This window comes from Leucoraja erinacea, chromosome 15, assembly GCF_028641065.1.
Source record: "Leucoraja erinacea ecotype New England chromosome 15, Leri_hhj_1, whole genome shotgun sequence".
Lineage (NCBI taxonomy): Eukaryota > Metazoa > Chordata > Chondrichthyes > Rajiformes > Rajidae > Leucoraja > Leucoraja erinaceus.
In genome coordinates this window covers 45,179,148-45,189,467 of record NC_073391.1, presented here as the reverse complement: position 1 = coordinate 45,189,467, position 10,320 = coordinate 45,179,148, and positions in this window count along the sequence as shown.

Sequence of the window (10,320 nt, the reverse complement as noted above, 5' to 3'; positions counted from 1 at the left end):
CCCCTCTTATCACCACCAACTCTCTCATCCTGCCATCCTCCCAGCTCACTCCTTCCCTCTCCCCCCCCCCCCCCCCCCCCCCCAATACATCCACACGAGCAGCTCCCTCACCAGTGACCCCATGATGGCGTGACTTTCCCGCACTTGGCTCTGGACCCCTCTCCCCCAAGGGCAACGTTGATGTGAGCGGGGGATTAGTAGGGGACCGTCGAGCCGAGGGGGGGCACAGAACAGATGGGTGGGACGGGTAGTTGCGTTGCCTTGATATGCCCCGTAACACGACTCTGTCAATGGCCGCCACCACCCCTCCCGCCGTTCAACTCTGGCACTTCTCCCTCCCTTGGTGGCCTTCTCCCTTCCCCTGCGGGGGGTTGGAGGGGAGGGGAGAGGTATTCCCCACCCCTCGGGCACTCATGATCCTCCTCCCTTGTGGGGATAGATTTCCCCTCCCTGGTTGAGGGAGAGGGGGGGTGGGGGGGGGGGGGGTGAAGCAATTGCCCCTGGTCCCTCGGGTGGGTGTTTGGTGACTCGTTTCCGCAGGACCCAGGTGGAAGGAGCCGGCGTGGAGCTTCACGCCCACTCGGGCCCAGGCCAAGGGGGCGCCTGCACGCGGACAACTCCGAGGGTTCCGGGTAACGGCTGAGGAGGAGGAGACGGAGGGGGTGTGAAGATCCTGACCCCGTCGCTCCACCCGAACCCCCTCCCGCAACAGCCGGATCCTCGATTAATTTTGTTTTCTGACGCCAAGGGGGGCAACTTTTTTCTCGAGCGAGATTTCTCAAAGTCGGGGATGTCAGACGGACCACGGCGTCGAGCTACGGACCAGCGGGGAGCGGCGGACTGACTGACTGACTGTTTGTTGCCACAGCTGAAGGGACGGGGTGCGCCCCCCCTCGACCCATCGAATCAACGCCATCGGCCAGAAACCTCTTCGATCGAGGAAACTCCCGTAACTGACTTTCTCTTGGCAGGTGGCGTGGAGGTTGAAGACTGAAACTGTGGAGTTCTCTGATTATTACCCCCCCCCCCCCCCCCATTTTTTCCGGGTGAGATTGGCGTCCATGGAGGGGAGGAGGAAGGGGGGGGGCGGGGGGGGGGGAGAGAGAGAGTATGTGGAGCCAAGAATGACCCCGGGTGTCTGGTCCGACTCGGATCGTTTCTCCGATGTCCGCTGGGATTTTGGATTTCCGATGTAATTCTTTGCTGTAGGGTGCGAGTCCTAGATGGGGTCAGGTCTGTCTTTTGAGTAGATTGATTTTTTTTTTTTTAATTTTTATTTTTAAGGATCTCTGTATATTGTAGATGATTTCCCTTTTGTTGAATCTGGTCCCGAGCCTGGGTTGTGAATGAAGTCCCTGTCGAGACTGGGGTTTGGGTGGGGTGGGGAGAGAGCTTGGTGGATGGGGGGGGGGGGGGGGGGGTCTCTCTCCCAAATCGGTATGATTCTCTTAACTTGGACCCCACACTCTCCACCAAAGCTTCTGAGTAAGCCAAACGTCACCTCTTTCTTTATGTGGGAACAAAAATCTGAAGAAGGGGCCCCGGCCCAAAACGTCAAGCATCCCTTTTCTCCCAAGATGCTGCTTGACCCGTTACGTTACTCCAGCCCTTTGTGTCTATCTCTGGGTGAAACCAGCATCTGCGGTTCTTTGCTTCTACCTAAAAACTAAAAATCAATAACGATGAGGAAATCTGAGGAGCTGGAAAAATGTTCGGCTGGTCAGGCAGCATATGTGGAGAGACGGGGTGGGGGAGGGGAGGGGGGGGGGGGTGTGGAAGAGGATGTCTCTGGCAAACGAGCTTTTACTGGGAGTCACGAGGAGCAACAGAAAGAGGAGTGTGAGAGGGTAGGGGGGGGGGGCCTCGAGAGAGAGAGAGAAGGGGGCCTTGGGGATACTGAGAGGGAGCCTGTAATAGAAACAATAGATGGGGCGATAATGCTGTTGTGTTGTTTCCCCTCTCCCTGCCCTGTCGCCAGCCTTCCCTCTGCCCCAACTCACCACCTTTTCATGAGACCGTAAGACACAGGAACAGAGCTAGACCGTTCATTCGATCATGGCTGGTCTGTCTTTCCCCTGTTTTCTCCCTGTAACATTTGACTCTCTTTCTCTAACTCCCTACCTCTCTCCCCTCTCCATCTCTCCCTCTCTCTCTCTCTCTCTCTCTCTCTCTCTCTCTCCCCCTCCCCGTCTATGACTCTCTCTCCCTCTTCTCTCTCTCTCTCTCCCTCCCCTCTCTCTCTCCTTCCCCTCCCTTCCCTCCCCTCTCTCTCTCTCTCTCTCTCTCTCTCTCTCTCTCTCTCTCGCCCTCCCTCCCTCTTCCTCTCTCTCCCTCTCTCCCTCTCTCTCTCTATCTTTCTCTCTCCCCTCTCTGTCTCTCTCTCTCTCCCTCTGTCTCTCTCCCTCTCCCCCCTCTGTCTCTCTCTCCTCTCCCTCCCCCCCCCTCTGCCTCTCTCCCTCTCCCCCTCTCCCCCCCTGTCTCTCCCTCTCCCCCTCTGTCTCTCCCTCTCCCCCCCTGTCTCTCTCCCTCTCGCCCCCTGTCTATCCATCCCCCCCTGTCTATCCCTCTTTCCCCTGTCAATCCCTCTCCCCCCCTCCATCTCTCCATCCATCCCCCTCTGCCTCTCTCTCTCTCTCTTCCCCCTCTCTCTCTTCCCCCCTCTCTCTCGCTCTCACCCCCCCCCCTATCGGTCTCCATCTCTCCCCCTCCCTGTCTCTCTCTCTCTCCCACCCTCTGCCCCCCCCCCCCCGCCACAAGTGCTGCCTGACTCTGTGCCTCGCGCACTCCCTGTGTTTTCTCCATCGATCTTGCCTTGCCTGTCTCCTGAGGACCATTGGTGTCTGTCCCAGCTTTCTCGACCTGAACTGATCCTCCCCATCCGATGAGCAGGGCAATGAAACCGGCCGGGGGCTGAGGGTTTCTGTGAGGTCTGATTTCCCTCCAGTGTGGCCTTAGAGTTGAAAGGGGAGGAGGGGGGGGGGGGAGGGGGGGGGGGGTGAGTACGGTGACTCCACCCTCGCCTAGAGCGTGTGAGACGGGCACGGCGCCAGCGTTTGTACGCAGGCCAGTGGTGGACCTTGCCTCGCCCTGACACGGCTGGACGGAGGGTGGGTGGAGGATTTTAAATGGAAACCTTTGCTTTCTTTGTCGTTTCGGAATAGATGCTGTGAATTCCACAAAAGTATTGTAAACCCAAGCTTTATCACTTGCTGTCTGTTTAAAGCATTGTTTCTGTTGAAAGCTTACTTATCAATAAACCCTTTGTAGTTACCTGTGAGGGTCTGCCACCTGGTGGCACTGTGTGTGGGAACAGGAGGTAGTGGGGGGGGGGGGGGGGGTGAGATTGAAGGGTTTAGACAATAGGTGCAGGAGCAGGCCATTCGGCCCTTCGAGCCAGCACCACCATTCACTGTGATCACCTAATCTGAGGAAAGACATTCTTGCCATGGAGGGAGTACACCAGAAGGTTCACCAGACTGATTCCTGGGATGTCAGGACCTTCATATGAAGAAAGACTTGATAGACTCGGCTTGTACTCGCTAGAATTTAGAAGATTGAGGGGGGATCTTATTGAAACGTACAAAATTCGTAAGGGGTTGGACAGGCTAGATAGATGCAGGAAGATTGTTCCCGATGTTGGGGAAGTCCAGAACAAGGGGGTCACAGTTAAAGGATAAGGGAGAAATATTTTAGGACTGAGATGAGAAAAACATTTTTCACACAGAGAGTGGTGAATCTCTGGAATTCTCTGCCACAGAAGGTAGTTGAGGCCAGTTCATTGGCTATATTTAAGAGGGAGTGAGATGTGGCCCTTGTGGCTAAAGGGATCAGGGGGTATGGAGAGAAGGCAGGTACAGGATACTGAGTTGGATTATCAGCCATGATCAGATTGAATGGCGGTGCAGGCTCGAAGGCCTACTCCTGCACCTATTTTCTATGTTTCTAAGTATCACGGCTGATCATCCACATTCAGTTCCCCGTTCCTGCCTTCTCCCCATATCCCTCGACTCCGCTATCTTTAAGAGCTCTATCTAACTCTCTCTTGAAGGCATCGGATGATTGGCCTCCACTGCCGTCTGAGGCAGAGAATTTCACAGATTCACAACCCTCTGGGTAAAAATTATTTTCCTCGCCACCATTCTAAACGGCCTACCCCTTATTCTTAAACCTGTGGCCCCTGGTTCTGGACTCCCCCAACATCGGTAACATGTTTCCTGCCTCTAGTGTGTCTGATCCCTTCAAAATCTAAGATATCCTCTCATCCTAAATTCCAGAGTATACAAGCCCAGCCGCTCCATTCTATCTACATATGACAGTCCCACCATCCCGGGAATTAACCTTGTGAATCTACGCTGCACGCCCTCAATAGCAAGAATGTCCTTCCTCAAATTTGGAGACCAAAACGGCACTCAATACTCCAGGTGTGGTCTCACTATGGCCCTGCAGAACTGCAGAAGGATCTCTTTGCTCCTATACTCAACTCCTCTTGTTATGAAGGCCAACATGCCATTAGCTTTCTTCACTGCATGCTGTACCTGCATGCTTACTTTCAGTGACTGATGAACAAGGACCCTCAGACCACTTTGTACTTCCCCTTTTCCCAACTAGACGCCATTCAGATAATAATCTGCCTACCTGTTTTTGCCACCAAAATGGATAACCTCACATTTATGCACATTAAACTGCATCTGCCATGCATCCGCCCACTCACCCAATCCGTCCAAGTTATCCTGCATCCCCATAGTATCCTCACAGTTCACACTGCCACCCAGCTTTCTGTCATCTGCAAATTTGATGATGTTACTTTGAATCCCTTCATCAAAATCATTGACGTATATAGTAAATGGCTGCAGTCCCAGCACCGAACCTGCGGTACCCTACTAGTCACTGCCTTGTCATTCTGAAAGGGACCCGTTAATCCCTACTCGTTGTTTCCTGTCTGCCAACCAATTCTCTATCCATGTCAGTACCTCACCCCCAATACCATGTGCTGTAATTTTGCCCACTAATCTATGTGGGACCTTATCAAATGCTTTCTGAAAGTCCAGGTAAATTACATCCACTGGCTCACCCTTGTCCATTTTCCTAGTTACATCCTCAAAACAAAATCCAGAAGATTAGTCAAGCATGATTTCCCCTTTGTAAATCCATGCTGACTCGGACCGATCCAGCTACTGCTTTCCAAATGTGCCGCTATTTCACCTTTTATGATTGACTCCAGCATCTTCCCTGCCACTGATGTCAGGTTAACTGGTCTATAATTCCCTGTTTTCTCTCTCCTGCCTTTCTTAAAAAGTGGGATCACATTAGCTACCCTCCAATCCACAGGAACTGATCCTGGAATCGATAGAACATTGGAAAATGATCACCAATGCGTTATCATAAGCCCTACATTCACCTGTGCAATAGTTTTTTTTTTAATGGTATCATGAAGTATTTAGACTTAGATAATGGAATGGAAACCAACGAGAGAGCAGGCTATTCTAGACTGGGTATTGAGTAATGAGGAAGGCTTAGTTAGCAGTCTTGTTGTACGTGCCCCCTTGGGCAAGAGTGACCATAATATGGCTGAGTTCTTCATTAGGATGGAGAGTGACATTGTTAATTCAGAAACAATGGTTCTGAACTTAAAGAAAGGTAACTTTGAGGGTATGAGACGTGAATTGGCCAAGATTGACTGGCAATTAATTCTAAAAGGGTTGACGGTGGATATGCAATGGAAGACATTTAAAGACAGCATGGATGAACTACAAAAATTGTTCATCCCAGTTTGGCAAAAGAATAAATCAGGGAAGGTAGTACATCTATGGATAACAAGGGAAATCAGGGATAGTATCAAAGCGAAGGATGATGCGTACAAATAAGCCAGAAAAAGCAGCATACCGGAGGACTGGGAGAAATTCAGAGACCAGCAGAGGAGGACAAATGGCTTAATTAGGAAAGGAAAAATATGAAAGAAAACTGGCAGGGAACATAAAAACTGACTGCAAAAGTTTTTATAGATATGTGAAAAGAAAGAGATTAGTTAAAACAAATGTAGGTCCCTTGCAGTCAGAAACAGGTGAGTTGATCATGGGGAACAAGGATATGGCGGACCAATTGAATAACTACTTTGGTTCCGTCTTCACTAAGGAAGACATAAATAATTTGCCGGAAATAGCAGGGGACCGCGGGTCAAAGGAGTTGGAGGAATTGAGTGAAATCCAGGTTAGCCGGGAAGTGGTGTTGGGTAAATTTAATGGATTAAAGGCCGATAAATCCCCAGGGCCAGATAGGCTGCATCCCAGAGTACTTAAGGAAGTAGCTCCAGAAATAGTGGATGCATTAGTAATAATCTTTCAAAACTCTTTATATTCTGGAGTAGTTCCTGAGGATTGGCGGGTAGCAAACGTAACCCCACTTTTTAAGAAGGGTGGGAGAGAGAAAACGGGGAATTACAGACCAGTTAGTCTAATATCGGTAGTGGGGAAACTGCTAGAGTCAGTTATTAAAGATGCAGCGAGACCTGGGTGTCATGGTACACCAGTCATTGAAAGTGGGCATGCAGGTGCAGCAGGCAGTGAAGAAAGCGAATGGTATGTTAGCTTTCATAGCAAAAGGATTTGAGTATAGGAGCAGGGAGGTCCTACTGCAGTTGTACAGGGTCTTGGTGAGACCACACCTGGAGTATTGCGTACAGTTTTGGTCTCCAAATCTGAGGAAGGACATTATTGCCATAGAGGTAGTGCAGAGAAGGTTCACCAGACTGATTCCTGGGATGTCAGGACTGTCTTATGAAGAAAGACTGAATAGACTTCGTTTATACTCTCTAGAATGTAGGCGATTGAGAGGGGATCTTATAGAAACTTACAAAATTCTTAAGGGGTTGGACAGGCTAGATGCAGGAAGATTGCTCCCGATGTTGGGGAAGTCCAGGACAAGGGGTCACAGCTTAAGGATAAGGGGGGAAATCCTTTAAAACCGAGATGAGAAGAACTTTTTTCACACAGAGAGTGGTGAATCTCTGGAACTCTCTGCCGCAGAGGGTAGTCGAGGCCAGTTCATTGGCTATATTTAAGAGGGAGTTAGATGTGGCCCTTGTGGCTAAGGGGATCAGAGCGTATGGAGAGAAGGCAGGTACGGGATACTGAGTTGGATGATCAGCCATGATCATATTGAAAGGCGGTGCAGGCTCGAAGGGCCGAATGGCCTACTCCTGCACCTAATTTCTATGTTTCTATGTAACAGGCCGTGCAGCCCACCAAGTCCGTGCCGACCGGCGATCACCCCACACACTCGCACTATCCTACACACTAGGGACCATTTACAATTGTTTTTAACCAAAGCCAATTAACCGACAAACCTGTGCGTCTTCGGACGTGTGGAAGGAAACCTGAGCACCCGAGGAAAACCCACGGGGTCACGGAGAGAACGTACAAACTCCGTACAGGCAGCGCACCCGTCCTCAGGATCTTACTCTGGTTTATTTTACTATGAGGCAGCAACTCTGTCACTGTGCCACCCTGTCCTTGTCACAATCCCGTGTTTTAATGGACCTCTTTAGAACAGGTTTCGTTTATAGCGGACTTTCTGCCGCCACCACGCAGCTTGACCAGCCGCTTCCAGACCACGTCTGCCATTGCCACCGGCCCCCACCCTCACCTGCACTCCGACCCGTCGACTCTGCCGATCCTCGCCTCTTCCCCAGACCGGGGGCCATCAACTCACCTGCATTCCAGGCCCAGTTTAGTTCAGTGTTTAAGAGGGAACTGCAGATGCTGGAGAATCGAAGGTTACACAAAAAAGCTGGAGAAACTCAGCGGGTGCAGCAGCATCTATGGAGCGAAGGAAATAGGCAACGTTTCGGGCCGAAACCCTTCTTCAGACTCATTTACTACAAAACAGATCAGTGTGCCCATATACCATAATATAAATATATACACACATGAATAAATAAACTGATAAAGTGCAAATAACAGATAATTGGTTATTAATAATCAGAGTTTTGTCCGAGCCACGTTTAATAGCCTGATGGCTGTGGGGAAGTAGCTATTCCTGAACCTGGTTGTTGCAGTCTTCAGGCTCCTGTACCTTCTACCTGAAGGTAGCAGGGAGATGAGTGTGTGAAGATATGTGAAGATATTTCTCTCAACCATATGGCGATGCAGTTGATGCTTAATAAAGGGATGGATGTGTTTCTGAAATTGATGGTGTGGGTCCTTGATGATACTGCCAGCCTTTTTGAGGTGGCGACTGCGATAAATCCCCTCGATGGAAGGAAGGTCAGAGCCGATGATGGACTGGGCAGTGTTTACTACTTTTTGTAATCTTTTCCTCTCCAGGGCGCTCAAGTTGCCGAACCAAGCCACGATGCAACCGATCAGCATGCCCTCTACTGTGCACCTGTAGAAGTTAGAGAGAGTCCTCCTTGACAAACCGACTCTCCATAAACTTCTCAGGAAGTAGAGGTTGGTTTATAAGGCAGTAAATGGGCAGTGGGCAGGTGCTGTAGACCTGCACGGGCAGGTAGACGCTCCCGCCCCCACGAGTCTCGGGCAGATGGGGCTCGTCAGCCTGGGAAGGCAGTCCATCTAGGAGAGGGAAAACTCTGAATTAAAACCTCCACTGCCTTGTGGCCATATCCAGTCATGGAAAAGGCTCCAGGAGTAAACCTCAAGAAAATCCGGAGCCCCTAAGGCAGTTCGTCATTGTCTGCAACCTCGCTCTGGCAGCTCCTGCGACGGTGCTGGTGTCAAACTGTAACGGGCCTGCTGTTCCTTTGGATCGATCAGCGACGTGGAGAGGGGGGACGTGCTGCATGGGCAACAGCCTGTCCTCCATATGACATCCCCCGGCCTTGCATCCGACCAGGATGCATCACCCATGGTCAGTCATGACTGAGATGGGTCTACTACGACTTGGTGTTTAATAGTTGAGAGATTTAATGGCCCTCTTTTCTTGCTGTCAATCAAAGATTATCAATTAGAGATTTTGGCCATTTCTATGGATCTTGAAACAATATTAAAATTAATTTGTGATTCCTTGTGATTGAGGCAGTGCAGCGTAGGTTCACGAGATTGATCCCTGGGATGGCGGGGCTGTCATATGAGGAAAGATTGAAAAGACCAGGCTTGTATTCACTGGAGTTTGGAAGGATGAGGGAAGATCTTATAGAAACATATAAAATTATAAAAGGACTGGACAAGCTAGATGCAGGAAAAATGTTCCCAGTGTTGGGCGAGTCCAGAACCAGGGGGCACAGTCTTAGAATAAAGGGGAGGTCATTTAAGACTGAGGTGAGAAAAAACTTTTTCACCCAGAGAGTTGTGAATTTATGGAATTCCCTGCCACAGAGGGCAGTGGAGGCCAAGTCACTGGATGGATTTAAGAGAGAGTTAGATAGAGCTCTAGGGGCTAGTGGAGTCAAGGGATATGGGGAGAAGGCAGGCACGGGTTATTGATAGGGGACGATCAGCCATGATCACAATGAATGGCGGCGCTGGCTCGAAGGGCTGAATGGCCTCCTCCTGCACCTATTTTCTATGTTTCTATTTATGACATGAGACAGCAGAGGCTGGAATCTTGGAAAAAAATATGTAAGACACAAAATGCTAGAGTAAGTCAGCGGGACGGGCAACATCCCTGGAGAATGTAGACAGGTGACGTTTCGGATCAGGACACTTCTTCAGACTGATTCAATCATCGGTCGGCTTCATCAGTCGAAAGAAGACTCTGGCCCCAAAACAGCATCTATCCATGTTCTCCAGAGATGCTGCCTGACCCTCTGAGTTATTCCAGCACTTTGTGTCCTTTTGTATAGAACCACTGTGCAACACAGGAACAGAATGTCCTTTAATGAACACGATGCCTAGTTAAACTAATCTCCTCTGCCTGCACGTGATATACATCCCTTCAGTCCCTGCATAATCCATATGCCTATCTAAAGCAGCCTCATGTGCCACTACCATATCTACCTCACCACCCCAGGCACCCACCGCCCTCTGTTTAAAAGTAGAACTTTGCCCCTCTAACCTTAATGCCCCTGTCCCACTTAGGAAACCTGAACAGAAACCTCTGGAGACTTTGCGCCGCACCCAAGTTTTTCTGTGCGGTTCCCGGAGGTTGCAGGTGGTTGCCGGAGGTTGCAGGTAGTGGAAGCAGGTCGGGAGACTGACAAAAACCTCCGGGAACCGCACGGAAACCTTGGGTGGGGCGCAAAGTCTCCAGAGGTTTCCGTTCAGGTTTCCTAAGTGGGACAGGGGCATGAAGCCTCTGGGCTTTGACATTTCCACCCCGAGGAAAAAGGTTGTGACTGCCTAGCCTATTGTTGCCGCTCATCGC